Below are 21,057 nucleotides of genomic sequence, written 5' to 3' on the forward strand. Positions count from 1 at the left end.
ACTGATCAGAGGTCTTCAGGTGGAAGATGACACAGAAGTGCATGTTACTGATGTACTAAACCTGGATCAGGGTTCACATACTTTATCAGGTCACCTTTCTTCGCAGCTTTTCAGCATCTCCACTTGGAAAGCTTTAAATAACTCACTGCAAGGTCAGAGACTCAATCTAGTAGATTGGTCCCAACAGGTTGTTTCGTAACAGCAATGAATGACTACGCATCTTGGGTTTATGGGGCTCAGAGGCTACAAAAATGAATGTTAAGTACATACTGATAAGTGATAGAGTTGTTTTTGGCCTGTGGTCCATCGTCTCTTCCTGCAAGTCTAATTACAGCCCCCCCGGTGATGCCACTGATTTTCATAGACAAACCAGGGCTACTGAGAATAACTCACATGCATCCACACACTAGCTCTTTTTGAATGACTACTTGTTAAGAGTAGCCACACTGGAACTGTGCTTAACTTGTCCATTTTGATTTGCAGAAGGTGAGCTTGACAACGTTTGCAAATGTTTTGATTCAGGTGTTCATGCACCCAATATTTCCATGCAAAGCCACCATATTTTCCCCATTTTCAGGTCACAGTTTAAACCATAAATACCTTCCCAAGAGAAGCAATTGGAGGGATAATGGATTTGTTTGAAATGAAGCCCAAGTTCACCCAAAACTGAATAGAGGCTCAGGTTTACAGCCCAAAGTGGGCTAGAATCAAAGCGGATTCCTTAAGGGAGAGTCATACGCCTGTAGCCCTGATATTACAGTATGTATCACTGATCAGCCTTTTTATTTCTATATCAGTTAAACACTTTATTTGCAAATCTAAAGCTAGGATTTGGGCAGCTGCCTGTTCAGAATATTACTGACTCTGAACTGAATAGTTTCAGTGTTTTAATCTGCCTTCATACTATTATAGTTTAGTTCATTTGATTTTTTTGTTTAACAGTGGGGTTTATGCCTCCTGAATTTTCCCTGTGACTAGTCTTGATGTGTGTTTGAAGAATGCACATATTAACTACACAAACCATGTGTATCCTATGGATATACACAGTGGTCACCATTAAAAAGTTGATGTTTATCAGCAATTACCCACACTGAAGTATCTGGGGCTATCTGCCATGGTTAACAACTCACAATTTGATTCCTCACATATTTTAGTAAAGAACAGCAACAACTCACCAGCTAACTACAATAATAGGGTTGTGGTTATATACTGGACAATACATCTACTGTGGGAAATGCCAAATATGTTGTGAGCAGTAGGCAGGTATGGGTAAGGTGGAGGAAAATGGCCAGCAAATACACCTGAAAATTACTAACTAAACCCCTGCTTGGAATAATTGACAGTAGATTCTCATTTGTTTTCTCTATGGTCTTTCGCAAAAAGAAAAGGAGTACTTGTGGCACCTTAGAGATTAACATTGTGGACCTGGTAATTTACCATGGCACATTCATTTTCATTATAATATTTCAGCATGAGAGATAACACTACCATACAGTATGCTTGAACCTGCACTTCAGTTCAAAGATCTGGTTTCTATTATTCAGTGGTTTGCAAAATTCAGTATTTCCCAAAGGATCTTTAGTCATTAATGTGAATCAGTGACATTCTGCTCTAAACTCTCTGTGTAGAAGACTTCGAGCTTGTCAGCAGAGCACCAGGAGAAGACTTGCAAGCAATTTCCTTTTTTCAGAGGTCTTGCACCATATATAGTGGTATCAGTGTAGGTTCCTTCCTCTGAAGTGTTTGAGCGCACTAGAGCTGCAGATACCTCAAGTCACTTGTTCATGAATATCGAATAAGTGAGTCTGCCCTCTCCCACTTGGGTTTATTCCTTCAACGAGCAGGAAGGAAAAAAGCATTCAGAAGAGAGAATCCAGTCGGCTGTTTGGACATATGAAAACTAACATAAGTGATTAAAATACATTGCACAATCAATTTAGGAGCATTCTATTCTTTTAATCCAGTATGAAAACATCAGTAGGTTTATATTTAGATTCATAGATTTCAAGGCCAGAAGGGATGATTACAATCGCCTACTAGTCTGATTGCCCCCTGTGTAACACTGGTCATAGAACTTCCCCAAAATAATTCCTAGAACAGATCTTTAAGTCAAGATTGGCTATTTTTCTAAAAATGGTGTGCTTGAGAATCCACCACAACCTTTGATAGAGAGTTATTAACCACTGGAATAATTTAACTGTTAACAATTTATGCCTTATTTCCCATCTGAATTTGTATAGCTTCAACTTTCAGCCTTTCTTCTGCTAGACCAGGGGTAGGCAACCTATGGCATGCATGCCAAAGGCGGCACGGCACGCAAGCTCATTTTCAGTGGCTCACTCACACTGCTCACTCACACTGCCCAGGTCCTGGCCACCGGTCCAGGGGTGGGGACGGGGCCCTCTGCATTTTAATTTAATTTTAAATTAAGCTTCTTAAACATTTTAAAAACCTTATTTACTTTACACACAGCAATAGTTTAGTTATATATTATAGACTTATAGAAAGAGACCTTCCAAACCCGTTAAAGTGTATTACTGGCATGCAAAACTTTAAATTAGATGAATAAATGAAGACTCAGCACACCACTTCTGAAAGGTTGCCGACCCCTGTGCTAGACTGAAGAGCCTATTAGAAGATATTTGTTCCCCAAGTAGATACTTCTAGACTGCGATCAAGGCTCCCCTTTAACCTTCTCTTTGTTAGGTTAAGCAGATTGATCGCTAAGTCTATCACTATAAAGAATGTCTTATAAACTTTAATCATTTGCGGCTCTTCTTTGAACTCTCTCCCATTTATCAATATTCTTCTTGAATTGTGGGCACCAGAACTGGACACAGTGTAACACCAGTGACTGCACCAGTGCCAAATACAGAGGTAAAATAACCTCTGCTCCAACTTGAGATTCCTGTTTATGCTTCCCATGATTGCATTAGCTCTTTCGACCACAACGTCGCACTGAAAACTCATGTTCAGCTGATTACCCACCACGACCCCCAAATCTTGTTCAGAGTTACTGCTTCCCAGGATAGAGCGCCCCATCCAATAAGTATGGCCTCCATCATTTGTTCCTATATTCATATATTTATCTGTATTAAAACACATTGCGTGTGCACGGTTTAGTAAATGATCCTGAGTTCTCTGAATCAGTGACCTTTCTTCTTCATTATTTACCACTCCCCCAATTTTTGTATCTCTGCAGCTTTATCAGCTATGACTGTTTTCTTCCAGGTCACTGATAAAAACATTAAATCGAAGAGGGCTAAGAACTGATTCCGGCAGGACCCCCACTAGAAATACACCAGTTCAATTATTCCCCATTTAGTTACATTGTGAGACCTATCAGCCAGCTTTTAATCCATTTCATGTGTCATGTTAATTTTATATCCTCAGTTTTTCAATCAAGATGTCACGTGATACCAAAGTCCAGCTCCTCACAGAAATCTAAATATATTACATCAATACTATTACCTTATTTATAATCTCATAAAAAGTATACCAAGTTAGTTTGACAGGGATCTATTTTTCATAAATCCATGTTGACTAGCATTAATTATATTACCCTCCTTTAATTCTTTATTAATCGACTTCTGTATCAGCCACTCCATTATCTTGCCCAAAATCTATGTCAGACCAACAGGCCTATAATTTACCAAGTCATCCAGTTTCCACTTTTTAAATATTGGCACAACATTAACTTTCTTATGGAACTTTGCGTTTCCACGCTTATTGAAAACCCAACATTAACAGTCCAGCCCACTCCACAACTGCCTTTATAAAAAACTTTTGAATCTAAATTATCTAAACCTTTTGATTTTAAAATGTCTAACTTTAGTAGCTGCTGTTTAACATCCTCCAGAGATACTAGTGGAATGGAAAGAGTGTTATATGATATGACTATCAAATATACCAAATACTACACTTTGAGATTGGAAACACTTAAATCTAGAAGGAAAATTACCATATAAGTTACTACAAACAAACCAGTATTATAGAAACTGAGGAGGTATTCCTACATTTTATTGATACTGAATTAATTTTTATAGCATTTTGAAGACAAAGTGATATACTGGTAGTAAATTAAATATTACTAGATAGAGAAAAAAGCCTGGATCTCAGACTCTCCCTGCCACTATACATAAAATTCTATTCTATTTCTTTTGTTTCTATTGTCTATAGTGATATTAAAAAAGGATGTTGGACAATCTCAGTGGCAAGGTGTGAACTACAAAATGCAGATCCATTACATTCAGAAAAAAGTATTCAGTGATTGCTAAGACTGAACTTCATCCTTTAGAAACAGTCAAGTCTATGGCCCATGGAACAAGAGGAGAAAGGAGGTCTATACAACTGGATTAGGGCATTCTGATATGAAGTTACAATGGCTCATGTAGCCAGAGGCAGTGTACGAGTTCAAATTCATTATATCTTCCCAAAGACACACCTGATTGATGACCTTTAAAAAAAAAAAGCCCACAGCTACTACTTGCCCTTACAAAAATCTACTTACCCACTCACTTTGGGCACATTTTTTAAATGAGTAATCTTTTGGGTTCTAGCATATTAAAAACAGGCATGTAGATTATGTACCTGAATAAGAAGGACTAAGATCAATTTTTAAGGCCTCTGTATAAGACTAATTAAAGACTGACAGAGGATTATACAAAAGAACTAACATACTCCTTTGAGCCTGTCATTTGTCCATCGCATAAACCCCCTAGGTGCATTTACAACAAGTCAGTTTGCACTATGGTAATACAAATAATAAATAGCTGTAAGTGTATTCTACCCCCGACAAGAAGAGTAAGGTAAGTCGACGGGAGAAACTCTCCCATAGACCCCCCACGGTGTAGACCCCATAGTAACTCGACCTACTGTACGTCGACTCCAGCTACATTATCCATATAGCTGGAGTTGCGTAGCACAGCTCAACTTACCATGGTAGTGTAGACATAGCCTGTGTTGCTTACGTCAACTATTACTGGCTTTCAGGAGCAGTCCCACAATGATAATACAATTAATACATGCACGCCTGGTGAAGACACGCACTGCAGACACAAGGAGTCAAGTGTGCACACACAAGCAATTTAATAACTGCAGTAGCTCTACGCTGACACAAGTTAAGTAAACATAATTTTGTAGTGCAGACATAGCCTAAGGTAACAGGGGGTTCAAAACTCTTCAACTCTTATAATCTTATACATTAAGTTCCTTTAAAACTCAGCAGCAATTTACTGCTTAAAGTCCTTTAAATTAAATACAAAAAATATTAGATTATAAATGTAGGCCTTAGCATAGGTTGTCAACTTCATACTTTAAACAGTTTTTTAAAAATCCATCTGTATTAATGTAAATTTTAAAAATAAATTTTTATCAACCCTCCATCTGAGTGAAAGGGTGACTGTCACCAGTGCATTGAAAGTTATGCACAAAGTCCTACAAAAATAATTTAAAGGACCCAGGCAACTAACAGCTACTCAACATTCAATCAATCAAAATTAACATATTTGAACATGTGACCAGATATTGTCTTAAAATTAATGTAGTTTTTTTTTTAGGAACTGGATGTTAGATCAAACAGCTTATCTTTAGAAGTTTCCATCTTGATAGAAAAAAGGTACTGCAAAGCTTTAAGATAAAACCTATTTACAATAAAAATAGAGTTTGTAATAGGTCTGTATTCCCATATATGCTATTTCTCTCACAGGTCTATTAGCAAGAATCTGTTGACCTTAACTGCCAAAGAGGGGCACAGAGAAAGGCAGGTCTCAATTAGCTTTCACCTCCTACGGCTTTATAGATCAACACCTTAAATTGCATCCAGAAGTGAACATGCAGCCAGCGCAGCCTATGGAGCCTTGGTAAGCTATTAAACATCAAATGTCAACAGCACACTATTTAGTGCAATGTTTTGAATGGAGTCCCTCCGGCCAGCCTTGCTAAGCTGTGAGCTATTACATAGCCACAGTTTGCTTGTGTAGCCCCATTTAGCACCACTGTAATCCAATCTGGAGGTCATTAAAGCAGGGATAACTAGGCAAAGGGCCATACTTGAGGGAAGTGATCACAATGCTCATACCAAGTACAGACAGAAAAATACTTTGGCCGCTGAAGCGAGCTGGAACACCAGGAGAAAAGGGGAATGCAAGAGAAGCCCTAAATCATGAGCCTTCTTAAAGCAGCAGCAAAGCCCTTCATTATTATACCGCCCCATGCACCATCCCTGCCTTACTGTTAAGCTACTCCACTGAAAGCCAATGTCAAGCTTCAACCAGGTCATACTAATCCAAATGCCTATCCTGGACAGGCAATGGGAATGTAGAGCCATTACACTGGATCAAATTAAAAGGATTTGTAGAATTTACTACCTATGCCAACCGTACAAAATACGTAACAGGAGGTATGACAATACAGTGCTATGGAACGCTAAGATAGCCCTTAGGATTAGGAGTTACACATCTGTGCCTATGGTATCTCTAAAAAAAAAAAAAGCAAAGAACAATCACTTGAGTGATCCAGTCTACACTTCCACTGCCTGAAAAAGTAAACAGCAACAACAAAGGCTGTCAATTGATTTAAGAGTCAGTCTGTACAACTGTCCTTTGTCTATCACTAGCAGAAAACCAATGAACAAAACCAATAGAGATTTGGCCTGAAACTGTATATGGAAAAGCACAAGGGGAGGGAAATCTGAGGACTTCAAATATTGCCAGAGCACAGGTAATCCACCATCTCCAATGGGACTGAGCAGATTTTGGGGGTCCTAATTTGACCATTCTCCCTTTCTTTACAGCTAGATAGGAGGGGGTTTGAAAATATTTCTGCTGTAACACAGGGTCTTGGAAGGAAAGGTTAAAAGCCACTGCGTGCAAGTCTATCCCTGACCCTCCCAATAACCTCATCCTAAGGGTATGTCTTCACTAGCAACGTTAAACTGCTGCCGCAGCTGTGTAGTCACAGCCCCAGCACTGGGAGAGAGCTCTCCCAGTATTGTTAAAAAAAACAAGGGGTGTGGCTCCCAGTGCTGGTGAACTGTCTACACTGCCACTTTACAGCGCTGAAACTTGCAGCGCTTGGCAGAAGGGGGGGTTCTCCCCCCTGAGCTAGAAAGTTGCCGCGCTGTAAAGTGGCAGTGTACACAAGGCCTAAGTGGAGCTTCGGGGAGGGACATAGTAAGCAAGATCACGATCTAGGATGTTTCTTGATCAAGGGCCTAACAACCACTCATTTGACAGACACTGGCACCTTGCCCTTCCCTTAGAGGGGATTGGTTATTTCCTCTAAAATTCTACAAGCCTAGGGTGTACAGATCTAGTCCACTGGCCACAACCAATATTCTCCAAGCACCTGTAAAATTTCAGTAAGCCAAACTGGCCAAAGCTCACACAGAGTCAATGCACTGTTTGCATCCCCACATGAAGACAGTCCGCAGCTGAAGCAGAGCAGTTGCCTCTGGGATGTGGGAGGGGATGAAAGGTCATCAACATGAGAAATGCTTGAGGTGGCAACTCATTCACTAAACCAGGGGTGGCCAACCTGAGCCTGAGAAGGGGGTCAGAATTTACCAGTGTACATTGCCAAAGAAATAAATCAGCAGCCCTCATCAGCCCCCTTTCCCCCCACTCTGCCATCCCCAACACCTCCTACCTGCCGGCAGCCTTGCTGATCAGCACCTCCCCCTCTCTCCCTGTGCCTCCTTGCCTGCTGCCATCAGCTGTTTCGCCCTGTACAGGAGGCTCTGGGATGGAGGGGGGAGGAGCAAGGGTGCAGCAGGCACAGGGGAGGGAGCAGGAAGGGGCGGGGGCCTTGGGGTAAAGGCCTGGGGTTGAGCAGTGGAAAGTTGGTACCTGTAGCTCCAGCCCTGGAGTCAGCTCCTATGCAAGGAGCCGCATATTAACTTCTGAAGAGCTGCATGCGGCTCCGGAGCCACAGGTTGGCCACCCGTGCACTAAGCAATGCTGCTATGCTAGAGAAATTAATTCCCACAGCATTTTAAATTTTCTGCCTCTGCCCCCATTTGAATTTCAGGATGTTACGTATGCTCCGTAATATGTATTAAATTAGTGTAAAAATGACCTAGGTCATGTAGCATGTTGTGTATTTCAGTTACACACCAACCTTTAAAAGGCCTTTCCTTCTCTTCCTCTCGTCCCCCTCCCCCTGCAAATAAAAGAGGTTGAACCATCATACTCTTCTAGAACAATGACCTGCCTTGGCTAAATTACACCATAGTGAGGTGGAAGTAGATTTTCTGCCTGCCACTGTTAGTGGATGTCAACATGAAAGTCCAAGATGGAGAGAAAAGATGGCAGTATTTATAAAGATTCATAAGGAGAAAAGACAGTAAGTAGTATCATTGCACACGCAGTGATTCCTCAAGGCTTGAAGATACAAACCTAATGGATGGAAATAATATATTTCAGGTTCTTTTTTTCTTAATGTAAGAAAGAGACTCAGCTAAATGGAACTGGAAGGCAAATAGGTAAACTGCTGACTGCTCTCTAGCCCCCAAGCAGGGAGGCATTTTCATGGGACAATCAAGTCTCTTTTCCTGTTCCCATTAAGTTATATGTGGAGGATGGTCTTGTAGCTCACACATGATAGGGAATCCTGGCTCTGATGGACTTGTGACCTTGGGAAAGTTACTACTTCTCTGAGCCTGTTGAATTCTGTAAGAGAAGAATAATATTTACCTATCTCACAAAGGGGTGCTGTGAAGATTACTAATGTTCATAAAGCACTTTGAGATCTTGGGATGAAATAGAAAGTATTTTAATTTTGTTTCGGACTAAACGGTTGACAGACAAGGCATTAGCACAAGGAATATGAATCAGGTATGCCCCAGTTCTAGTCACCATTAATACAGACACCTTCTGATTTTGGACAAGACTTTTCATCTCTATGCCTGTGTCTTCATCTATAAAATGGTGAAAATATCATCTGCCTCAGAGAAGCACTGAGAGATTAGCTATGTTAATAAAACACTGAAAATTAAAAGCTCTAAATCACTGTTAAAGGAGTGAAAATGTGTGGATAAAGGACATCAGCTACAAAATAACTCGCTTTTTTGAAAGAAACCTTTAGAAGATTCCTGCAGTAGGTTCAAATGAGGTCATCTTACATATAATGCAATTCTGATATTCTGGTGCTAGTAATGCATCAGTGCACATGTGCACATTCATCCAATTTATTCTCCAAAGTTCTTTATATTTTAGCAATATGTATTTAAGAACTGCATGTCAAGGGTTCTTTTTCCCAAGGAAAGAAAAAAAACCTGTCAGAACATATTTTCTTTCTAGTTTGATTTTCCTCCACTACACAAATAAAAATATTGTTTAACTACAGCAAGGGGGAGCCCAGGTTTCAAGAGTTTGCTTTCTGTTCAGCTATATAACAATTTACTACAGGGCTTCTTTACTTTCCAATTCCTGTGCAACTGAAATTGTGTTTCATTGCCTACACTGCAAGGTGACACCACCAGTTTCTGGCTCTAGTAACCAAGTGACATTGTTTTATTTCCCACTTTTAAAAATAAATGCATTATTTAGGACTTACACTATCTTTTTTTTTTTTTTTAAATAAAATGATGCTAAGAAGCATACATACCTCCAACAAATAACCACATTAACTCTTCTTTTCTTGCATAGAAGTGCTCGCAGTTATAATCCAAAAATCTTCAAAAAAGTTTCATTTTAAAAAGAAGTTGGAGATAAATTCCATCGGAAATAGGATACAGTCTGAGGTGTGGGTAATTTGCCTTCTAGATTTGTAGACAGCTGTAGTTAGTACTTTAGGTCAGTTTCAGAGCAAACCTCCACAAAAATGCTTCTTTGTACAGGAATAAGACCTGCTGGAATTAACAAGCATAGCAAGAAACAGAAAAGTCATTAATAGCTGATTGCTGCTGTTTCACAGACATATACTCATGCTCTGCTAAGTCAAAAAGTCTGATGCAGAGGAAAGAGAATTAACTATTACTTGGAACACTGAGCTTTTGACGTAAGTGCCAATGCCTTGTTAAAAACAACACCCGACTCCTTGTTGTTTTTGTGGATACAGACTAACATGGCTACCCCTGATACTTAATGCCTTGTTAAACACCACCACATTTGAAATCAAAGACAGAAAAAGGATCCATTAAAATTAACACCCAAGCCAGTCACTTTGAGCTATCAATGTAGAGATGGTGAAGTAGGGGGTGAAGAGTAAAAGTTCTTTAAACCTCAAGAATTTGTAACTATTACGGACTGTGTTACCATCATAGCACAGACTACCTTGTTTCATGGACATGTAAAAAGGTGTTTCTGCTTCAAGGAATCCAAGGCCCCAAATGTTCATAATTGCATGTGCATAAATACACAGAACTATACTGTTTGCAAAGTAACTGTGGTAAGTGCTTATGTAAATTATGTGCACCTATTTTTTTTTTAAAAAAAAATCTAATCCTAAATAGTAAGTTAAAAGTGAAAGATCAGATCAAACTTGTTTGTCCTCTCCCTCCCCCCTTTTACAGATTTGAAAGTTTTACCAGAAACCTGTCAGAACCCAATAAGGAGAAAGAAAGCGTCTTGTCTTTCATCCATGCTTATGAGACCCTGGTGAAAAGCCCAACCCTTAGTCCTCAACCTAAGCTGTATGGACTCCTACTAACATACTGCCCTGAACTCTGCTCAAAGGTTTAATCTTTTCTAGTCTGATACATTTCAAGTCTCCCTCCACACCACTGTTGGGAGACTATTCTATCTTTTACCCCACCCTCTCACCATACCAGTGGCTTCTAATTGTTGGGGTGTCTCCCCTATCCTTCCTCTTCTGCCATCTCCATTTTTGGAGTCTCTCCCCCTATGAATAGCCTGAGTATCTGTTTCTGATCAGCTCTGCCAAACACCAGCAAACTGGAGACTTATTTTTCAGGACTGCCCTTAGGGTTCTGGACAGCAGCCATGAAAATGACCAGAGATTTGTCAGTTTCAGACCACTGAGGCCTGACAAAGCTATGAACAAGCCATTGAGGCACTGAACTGTGTGCCAACTCAAATAGCACTGCTTCAGTTCATATTCCATAGGATTTAGCAGATATAGGATGAAATATTTTACTTTGGAAAAATTGTTCCCCTTTAGAAAACTCATTTATAATCTATCCTGAAAGGGAGAGATTCAGCTGTATAATTTCCATTAAGCAGACATACAGATAAGCTTTCTGCACACTGTTTTAAAAGCATTTCCTCCTTCATGTCTAAAGGATTGAGCCCACATAAACAGGGATCCAGGCTCTTGGGCAGCCATTCCATACAATCCCTCAGAATCATACTATAAAAAGCCTCATTATATACTAAGGAATAGCCTACTACATTATAAAATAATCACTGTCCATACTGCTGAGTAAAACAGTAAACAGTGGAAGTCAGTCCCAGCATGGGTATGACCTGAGACTCAGCATATGATGCCATATCACACAAGTACTCAAGAATTTCAGTCTTGTTACTGAATTTATTTGCTTTGAACCATAGATTTACAAATTTCTGTACCTAGGTACCTCCTTGGGTTTTGTTTTATTTTCTCCTAGCAGCATGTTAAAGGAAAATAACTCAAGAAGAATATACAAGAGTGTTACTATGTATTGCTTGGCGATATAAATTTCTTTCTAAAGCAGGAAAGACTTTGGCTGTATGCTCTTTGTATAAATTACTGACCTATCATTTTAACCTTCCTGACCACATGATTAAGTCTGAGGATTAAAAATTCTTAATTTTTTGTTGAACAGATTTGTAGTACAGAGACAATATCCAGTTTTTTTTAAAACAGTTAGATTTTTCTTAATACTAAACAAAGCATTTAGACCATAGACTTGACGCAGAAGCTTATTTTGGATCATGTATCACTGTTCCCAGGCTGCCAACTTTTACAGTAACTTTCAACTCTAAACCTTTTTTCCTAACAGCTGATTTACCAGCCACTAAATCTTGGGTTTATAACAAATACTCTAACTGATGTGTGTGAATCTGCAAAGGTATGTGAAATAAGACATTTCTAATAAGAGAAAGGTTGAAGTTAGGGGATGGGGATAAAATTAGTTTCATGAAGCAGGGGGTCTGGATACTGGGAGAGTGGGGCTTGGTGGGATGGGGTTCCAGGTGTAGCTGGCTGGGGCTCAGTGGTGTGGGAGTCAAGGGGCTCATCGGGGTAGTCCAGTGCAGGGGGCAGTCTGGGTGCGAGGGCTCTGGATGCAGAGGGTGTGGCTCAGTGGGTTGAGGGTTCAAGTCGGGGGGGCTCAGCAGGGAGTGATCTGGGTGCAGGGGTGGAGGTCCAGATGCACGGGGTGGGGCTCTGCAGGGGGATCTGGGTGCATGGAGGTTCTGGATGCAGGGGGTGAGGGGGCTCAGCAGGGGTCTGGATGTAGGGAGAGTGAGGCTTGGCAGGAAGGTCCTCATCCAGGGGGGCTCTGGATGTAAGGGGTGAGGCTCAGTGGTGTGGTCTGGGTGCAGGGGAGAGAGGGGGGGCCAGATGCACAGGAGTTGGGTGGACAGGGATGCAGCTTCCTGTAGTGACCCCTCTTCTCCCGCAGCTGAGGAGTGATAGGGGCAGGGTGTGTGCACAGAGCTTTTTGCAGCTGGGGGAGGTTTCTGGGGGTGGAGCTAACCTGGCCCCAGTCCAGCTGCTCCTTGCAGGGGAAATGGAAATCCCAACCTCCCCCACCACCAGCCCAGCTGGGATTAGCAGCTGAGCCTGGTGCAGGGTAAGAGCCACTGGCCGGGGGCTCCCCACCCCGCTGTGATTTACCTCTCCGCTGGCTGCTCTGGGCACCTGAAATGATGCACCCGCACTGCTGGGGAGGGGTGCATGACTGCTCTTGCGGCTTCCCTGTCAGAAAGTCATTTTTCTACATGGAAGCAAAGAAATCTGCAGGGGACATGAATTCTGCATGTGCACAATGGCACAGAATTCCCCCAGGAGTACATATGGGACCATAAATGAGGGGGTATATGCAAGACAGAGAAAACAGTGGGAAGAAGGAAAAGATCCTTAGGAAATCAGAAGAAACCCTTAGGTAGTGTAGAAATTAAGTAGTGAATTTTAACTTTGGATGCTGATCAGTTTTACTTTTCAACTCAATTTTCAGCAGTGACTTACCTAACAACCACTATTCTGTAAGTGATCACAGCAAGATACAAACACCAAGTTCAACTACTTAAAGTGTGAACACTTCAACAGGAAGCTCAGTCACAGTGTAAATTTCAGAGACAGACAGCCAAAGCAGTACAGTTAACCCATCTGTAAGCATTGCATAGTGTGCAACAATTCTCTCGGAATTTGTCTTCCACTGTGTTTGGAAAACTTCCAGCACATTTTCGGTACTACCACAGCCTATGTAAGTTGTAACTTAGGATCCAACAATTAAATACTACACTTAGTTGAGATTCACTCACACCTATTGTAGATCTGAAACATGAAGCATTTGAAATATGTATGACTTTAGCATACTTGCTAAAAACTAGTTAGTTTGGGTATTTTTAGTATATACTGTGTCTATTTTTCCAGCTGGAAAAAGTTACAATTAACATACAACGTATAGCCTGAAAAATGTACAGCCATCACTGCGATAGGAAACTTTACACCCTTTTAATTATTATTGAAGTAGTGTGAAGCCTTGGAGTCCTGTTTGACTCATCACCAAGCCTAGTCAGTCAGGGAGCATCAGTGACAAAAAGGATCATCTTCCACCTGTTTCCATGTATTTGTCACTTCCAGATTATATTGGCTCAGCGAACTACAGTAATTAAATTAGGAGGTGCTCAGAAACAAAACTGTATGATAGTTTAAAAGATGTCTATCAGGGGACTAATGCTACTACCCAGGGGGAGCAACAGAAACACCCCAGCAAGAGAACAAACTTTAACATTTGGCTATGCCACAGCAAAAAAGAGGCATTGGGATTCCGACCAGGTCATATCAACCTGGTGTCAGTAGGTGTCCGATATAAACTGGAAGCCCCTACTCCATCCTCAGACTAATAAAAAGGAGAACCATTCAGCATCAGTTGGGTAGCTACAGCAAAGGTAGATGGTGTCTGCTGATTTGCTCCTTCATCACCCTTGTAACCTTTCCAAAGGAGAAGTGGATGCTTTTATGCCCCTGCTGCCAGCTTTGTGTGTATGGAATGGTCTCTACTACCTAACCTATGTTAACCTCCTTTTATGTCCCACTCCCACATGAGTAGCTTTACTGCTGTTCAAAGCTGCCTCAAAGTGAGATAGAGATGAGCTCAATTTCCCTGTCTCCTCAACTGTGACACTATCGTGAACCTTGTTAATGCACTCTGAAGCAGCTTGAGGCCTGGTCTAAACTGGGGGTGGGAGGGTGAGCTACGTCGGTCTAAGTTACGCAACTTCAGCTATGAAAATAGCGTAGCTGAAGTCAACGTACTTAGAGCTACTTACCACGGTGTCTTCACTGCGGTAGGTCAACTGCTGTCGCTCCCCCGTCAACTCCACCTATACTTCTCACTCCAGTGGAATACCAGAGTTGACGGGAGAGTGCTCGATTTATCGCGTCTTCGCTAGACACGATAAATCGACCCACAGTGGATCAATCGTTCTGGAGGCAAGTGTAGATATGCCATGAAAGAGCTATAAGCTGCAATGACAGCATTAGGTCACTATCATCTGTTCACAGACTCAGGAAGACCTTATTACAGTCATTCCCTTTCAGAGTGTTATAGAAACGGAAAGAGCTACAAATGTTTTTAAAACTTACATTCTGTTGAAATGGCTGGTTTAGCCTTCTGTATGTGCATCCCACTTACCAAAGCAAGCAGATATTTTAATTTCTGGTAGAGTGTTACTCTCCTCTTCTGCATTTCTCCTAACCTTCTCTCTCCTTCTCCCGTTTCCACTCGGGTGTTCACACCTTCACTCATGCGGTCACCCTATACAGTATGTGCAACAGCCTTCTACTTCCTGTCGACCATGCAGCCTCCTCCTACTCCAAATCTCCACAAACTCAAATCCTCCCTTTGCTGCCTGTCAGTGCCAATGATTCCTCAACCTACTACATATGATCTGTTGCTCCCATGTTTTGTTTTTGACTGTGGAACCGTAAACTCTCTGAAGCAGGAACCTTGTTTTCAGATCTGTCAGAAAACACTTGATACATCATGTGTTTAAGGTGTTACGTGCGTCATTGCAGCCATACACAATAGTTAAAACTGCCAACAGCCTATTCTAACCTGAATATATTTCAGAGTGGTAGCCGTGTTACTCTGTATCAGCAAAAACAACGAGGAGGTGCCACAAGGACTCCTCGTTGTTTTTCCTAATATCTTTATACATTCAGTGTGCTGAAACAACTGTCTTTCATGCTTGATCCCTTCCCTGAAAGTGATTTTTAAAACAATTACAGCCTATTTTTTTAATTCCTTGATGACTACCAATATATTAAGTGAGACTCCATTCAGTACTCAACTTCTTACACAAGAAATATAGTTAACAGCAGAGAGGGGAATGGACATACCCGCATGTAGCATTTAATTAGGGGTTGTCTACAGCAGCACTTTACAGCACGGCAACTTTCTCGCTGAGGGGTGTGAAGAACTTCCCCCCCCCCCCCCCCCGGCCTCTGGAGCGCAGCAAGTTTCCGCGCTGTAAAGTGCCAGTGTAGATAGTGCACCAGCACTGGGAGCACAGTCGTGGAGGTGGGTTTTTTTAGAGCCACACTAAAGCGCTGCCAAGTGTAGACTAGCCCATACTAAAACCAGTGAAATCAGAAATTGTCACGAAGCTGGAAAAAAGCCAAATAACCAAAACATGTTATCTAGGCATTTGCAGAACTGTTGCTGCTACAGTATCTGAAGATACCACAGCATCACCATTGGCACTGAAGGCCCACAAAGTATTCAAATTTCCTGTAGATTTAAGCAGCATCTTTTACAAAGGCATAGCAAAGCCCAGTTTGACACACAAAGGTCACTACTTTTCAACTATTAGCTAGAGAAGGTGGAGCTCAGAAACTCTGCCCCCACCAGTTACTTCCACTCTCTGAACCACATCCATAATCCACTGCTGAGTATAAGGAGCCCTTGCTTTTCCTTAGATTCACCTACACTAGCATCTGACGCACAGTTCTCCTCCTCCTACTCCCCCCAGCCTTATTCACTCCCTTCATTGCGAAATTCAAGACAGCTCCAAAACATAAAGGTGTCAAGCACAGATTTTTTTTTTTTAAACAACCCCTCCCAAAAAAGGAGATGACAAACAAGAAAGTCGCTGCCCAGCACGTTTATGCTGAAACTTGATGATACAAACAGTCTCAGTTGACGTTTAACAACAAAACAACCTTGCACAGTCCCATTTTTTCCTCTGCCCATTTAAAGCATTCGATTCTTGCTATGGGTATTCCACCCTGGAAAGCAAGAGCAGAGACAAGTTGTTTCCAATGGCAGGAAACACAGTGGGGTAGGATTAGAAGAGCCAGTTTGAACAACAGATTTAAGGGAGAAGAGGCAGTGACATTAAACTATTCCAGGATCTGATTAATAATGCTGAGGGGGCACATCCCCCTACCCCAATACTGAGAGGTTGCTCCCTCCCTCTGACTCACTACTTTCCCCCCCAGACATCCTCCCCCTCCTCCAACTGGATGAAAGGCCTGTTCCTCCCCCACTCCAGAGCAGACACTTAATTTTGGGGCAATGAGACCAGAGACCCTTAGGGCCAAGCAAGGGTGCAGGCTGGTAACAACCAGCTGGAAGGGGGATTAGTGACCTCCAGGAAAGAATTCACCCATCTGGGAAGAGAAAAGAAGTAGATTCAACCCCCAAAAGGAAGAGAAATGCGAGTGCTCAGCCCTGGGGAGGAGAAAGGGCAGAGCGATTCTGTGACAAAGACAGAGCAGAGCATGGGCTCCAGGCCCTGTGGAATAAGTGGAGGGTGGCGGGGGCGGGGATGGAGGGGAGGTCAGGCCCTGGGGGGGACAGAAGGATAGTTTGGGGGGACGGAAGGGCAGTTCGGGCCCCGGGGGAGGGGGGGATGGAAGGGCCCCAGGGAACAAGTGGAGCAGGAGGGAACCGAGGGAGCTCGGGTCCCGGAGAAGAGGTAAGGGTCCCAGGGGGGTTGGGGGGAAGCTCAGGCCCCAGGGGGGACCGAAGGAAAGCAGGGGGGCAGAAGGGGACCTCAGGGGGGATGTAAGGGCCCCGGGGTGGTGGTGGAGGGACAGAGGGGAGCTCAGGACAGAAGAGGAGCAGGGGAGGACAGAAGGGGAGCTTGGGCCCCAGATATAAGGAAGAGGAGCAGGGGGGATAGAAGGGGAGCTCAGGGGGACAGAAGGACCCCAGGGAACAAGTGGAGCAGGAGGGAACCGAAAGGAACTTGGGCCCCGGGGGAGATGTAAGGGCCCCAGGGGAGGTCGGGAGGGAAGCTTGGGCTGCAGGGGACGGGACGGAGAGGGAGCTCAGGCTCTGGGGGGGAGCTCGGGCCCGGAGGGGGGCGGGGTGGAAAAAGGGGAGCAGGAGGAGCGGAGGGGAGCTCGGGCCCGGGGGGGCGGGGTGGAAAAAGGGGAGCCGGGGGCAGGTGGGAGGGGAGCTCGGGCCCGGGGGGGCGGGGTGGAAAAAGGGGAGCCGGGGGCAGGTGGAAGGGGAGCTCGGGCCCGGGGGCGGGGGGGGGCGGGCGGAGGGGAGCTCGGGCCCGGGGGCAGGTGGAAGGGGAGCTCGGGCCCGGGGGCAGGTGGAAGGGGAGCTCGGGCCCGGGGGCAGGTGGAAGGGGAGCTCGGGCCCGGGGGCAGGTGGAAGGGGAGCTCGGGCCCGGGGGCAGGTGGAAGGGGAGCTCGGGCCCGGGGGCAGGTGGAAGGGGAGCTCGGGCCCGGGGGCAGGTGGAAGGGGAGCTCGGGCCCGGGGGCAGGTGGAAGGGGAGCTCGGGCCCGGGGGCAGGTGGAAGGGGAGCTCGGGCCCGGGGGCAGGTGGAAGGGGAGCTCGGGCCCGGGGGCAGGTGGAAGGGGAGCTCGGGCCCGGGGGCAGGTGGAAGGGGAGCTCGGGCCCGGGGGCAGGTGGAAGGGGAGCTCGGGCCCGGGGGCAGGTGGAAGGGGAGCTCGGGCCCGGGGGCAGGTGGAAGGGGAGCTCGGGCCCGGGGGCAGGTGGAAGGGGAGCTCGGGCCCGGGGGCAGGTGGAAGGGGAGCTCGGGCCCGGGGGCAGGTGGAAGGGGAGCTCGGGCCCGGGGGCAGGTGGAAGGGGAGCTCGGGCCCGGGGGCAGGTGGAAGGGGAGCTCGGGCCCGGGGGCAGGTGGAAGGGGAGCTCGGGCCCGGGGGCAGGTGGAAGGGGAGCTCGGGCCCGGGGGCAGGTGGAAGGGGAGCTCGGGCCCGGGGGCAGGTGGAAGGGGAGCTCGGGCCCGGGGGCAGGTGGAAGGGGAGCTCGGGCCCGGGGGCAGGTGGAAGGGGAGCTCGGGCCCGGGGGCAGGTGGAAGGGGAGCTCGGGCCCGGGGGCAGGTGGAAGGGGAGCTCGGGCCCGGGGGCAGGTGGAAGGGGAGCTCGGGCCCGGGGGCAGGTGGAAGGGGAGCTCGGGCCCGGGGGCAGGTGGAAGGGGAGCTCGGGCCCGGGGGCAGGTGGAAGGGGAGCTCGGGCCCGGGGGCAGGTGGAAGGGGAGCTCGGGCCCGGGGGCAGGTGGAAGGGGAGCTCGGGCCCGGGGGCAGGTGGAAGGGGAGCTCGGGCCCGGGGGCAGGTGGAAGGGGAGCTCGGGCCCGGGGGCAGGTGGAAGGGGAGCTCGGGCCCGGGGGCAGGTGGAAGGGGAGCTCGGGCCCGGGGGCAGGTGGAAGGGGAGCTCGGGCCCGGGGGCAGGTGGAAGGGGAGCTCGGGCCCGGGGGCAGGTGGAAGGGGAGCTCGGGCCCGGGGGCAGGTGGAAGGGGAGCGGGGGGGGGCGGAGGGGAGCTCGGGCCCGGGGGGAGGTGGAAGGGGAGCGGGGGGGGGGCGGAGGGGAGCTCGGGCCCGGGGGGAGGTGGAAGGGGAGCGGGGGGGGGCGGAGGGGAGCTCGGGCCCAGGGGGAGGTGGAAGGGGAGCGGGGGGGGGAGCGGAGGAGAGCTCGGGCCCAGGGGGAGGTGGAAGGGGAGCGGGGGGGGGAGCGGAGGGGAGCTCGGGCCCAGGGGGAGGTGGAAGGGGAGCGGAGGAGAGCTCGGGCCCGGGGGGAGGTGGAAGGGGAGCGGAGGAGAGCTCGGGCCCGGGGGGAGGTGGAAGGGGAGCGGGGGGGAGCTCGGGCCCGGGGGGAGGTGGAAGGGGAGCGGGGGGGAGCTCGGGCCCGGGGGGAGGTGGAAGGGGAGCGGGGGGGAGCTCGGGCCCGGGGGGAGGTGGAAGGGGAGCGGGGGGGGGGCGGAGGAGAGCTCGGGCCGGGGGGGGTGGAAGGGGAGCGGGGGGGGGGGCGGAGGAGAGCTCGGGCCCGGGGGGGGTGGAAGGGGAGCGGGGGGGGGGGCGGAGGAGAGCTCGGGCCCGGGGGGGGTGGAAGGGGAGCGGGGGGGGGGGGGGGGGCGGAGGAGAGCTCGGGCCCGGGGGGAGATGGAAGGGGAGCAGAGGGGGGGCGGAGGGGAGATCGGGCCCGGGGGGAGGTGGAAGGGGAGCAGAGGGGGGGCGGAGGGGAACTCGGGCCCGGGGGGAGGTGGAAGGGGAGCAGAGGGGGGGCGGAGGGGAGATCGGGAACCGGGGCGGGGGTGTGGAAGGGCCCCGGGGGCGCAAGCGAAGCCACAGCCCCTGGAGCCGGAGGCGGGAAGGGGCCACTTACCGGCTTAGGGGCGGGAAGCGGCACCCGGTCCCCGGCTGCTCTGGCGGCGGCTGCCCCATTCCCAGCTCCCGGCGCCGCCACCACCAACCGTCCCGCCCCACTGCAACGCGCTACGTCACCACGCAGACAACGAGATAGGTCACGCACTGTGACGTCAGCGGGCTGGGCCAGCTCAGGACACGCCCCCCAACAGTGGGCGGAGCCCTTTCCCCAAATCAGCGCAAGCCCCGCCCCTCGTGGGAGCCCCCCCCCCCTTATGGGAGATTTGGGTTGAGGGGGGTTCCCAGGTGTGAATTTGGCCCCACCTGACTGAAGGAGGAGGGGTGCTCCTGTCATACAGTCAACTTCTAGTCATCCTGTCATCCAGCGTCAACCGTCATTCGGCATCATTCGCCACTCAACACGGAAGCCAAGGACTAAAAACTACAACCTGGACGAGCCCAGCGCTGGGGTTGCCAACTTTCTAATGGCACAGAACCGAACATCCTTGCCCCGCGCTTGCCCCGCCCCTTCCACGAGGCCCTGCCCCTGCTCACTGCAGCCCCCGCCCTCTGTCCCTTGCTCTCCCTCACCCTCACTCCCTCATTTTCACAGGGTGCGGGAGGGGGTGAGGGCTCCGGCTGGGGGTGCGGGCTCTGGGGTGGGGCCAGGGATGATACTGTGAGCCCACAGTATTCTTGCCAGCAAGTTAAAAAAGTATGGCCTGGATGTCTGGACTATGAGGTGGATAGAAAGGGGGCTAGATTGTCGGGCTCCTCAGGTAGTAATCAACGGCTCCATGTCTAGTTGGCAGCCAGTATCAAGCAGAGTGCCCCAGGGGTTAGTCCTGGGGCCGATTTTGTTCAACATCTTCATTAATGAGCTGGATGCTGGGATGGATTGCACCCTCAGCAAGTTCGTGGGTGACACTAAGCTGTGGGGAGAGGTAGATAAGCTGGAGAGCAGGGATAGGGTCCAGAGTGACCTAGACAAATTGGAGGATTGGGCCAAAAGAAATCTGATGAGGTTCAACAAGGACAAGTGCAGAGTCCTGCACTTAGGATGGAAGAATCCCATGCACCGCTACAGGCTGGGGACTGACTGGCTAAGCAGCAGTTCTGCAGAAAAGGACCTGGGGATTACAGTGGACGAGAAGCTGGATATGAGTCAACAGTGTGCCCTTGTTGCCAAGAAGGCTAATGGCATATTGGGCTGCATTAGTAGGAGCATTGCCAGCAGATCGAAGGAAGTGATTATTCTGCTCTATTCGGTACCGGTGAGGCCACATCTGGAGTATTGCATCCAGTTTTGAGCCCCCCACTACAGAA

General features: G+C 47.5%; 1 protein-coding gene across 7 annotated transcripts in view; it reads right to left on the reverse strand.

The window, feature by feature from the left end:
* TMCC1 (transmembrane and coiled-coil domain family 1) overlaps positions 1–19,867 on the reverse strand; it is a 203,057-nt gene extending 183,190 nt beyond the window's left edge. For 3 of the 7 annotated variants that reach the window (XM_074957588.1, XM_074957582.1, XM_074957586.1), the window contains exons 1-2: positions 19,751–19,867; positions 9,607–9,850 (exon numbers count right to left, since the gene is read on the reverse strand). The gene's annotated coding sequence lies outside the window, so the exon portion shown is untranslated. Of the gene's footprint in view, positions 1–9,606; positions 10,004–19,750 lie in introns of those variants that run through there. The other 4 variants (XM_074957584.1, XM_074957585.1, XM_074957583.1 and 1 more) reach the window with 4 other exon arrangements.
* Between the last annotated feature and the right edge of the window lie 1,190 nt (positions 19,868–21,057).

This window comes from Natator depressus, chromosome 7 (assembly GCF_965152275.1).
Source record: "Natator depressus isolate rNatDep1 chromosome 7, rNatDep2.hap1, whole genome shotgun sequence".
Taxonomy (NCBI): Eukaryota; Metazoa; Chordata; order Testudines; family Cheloniidae; genus Natator; species Natator depressus.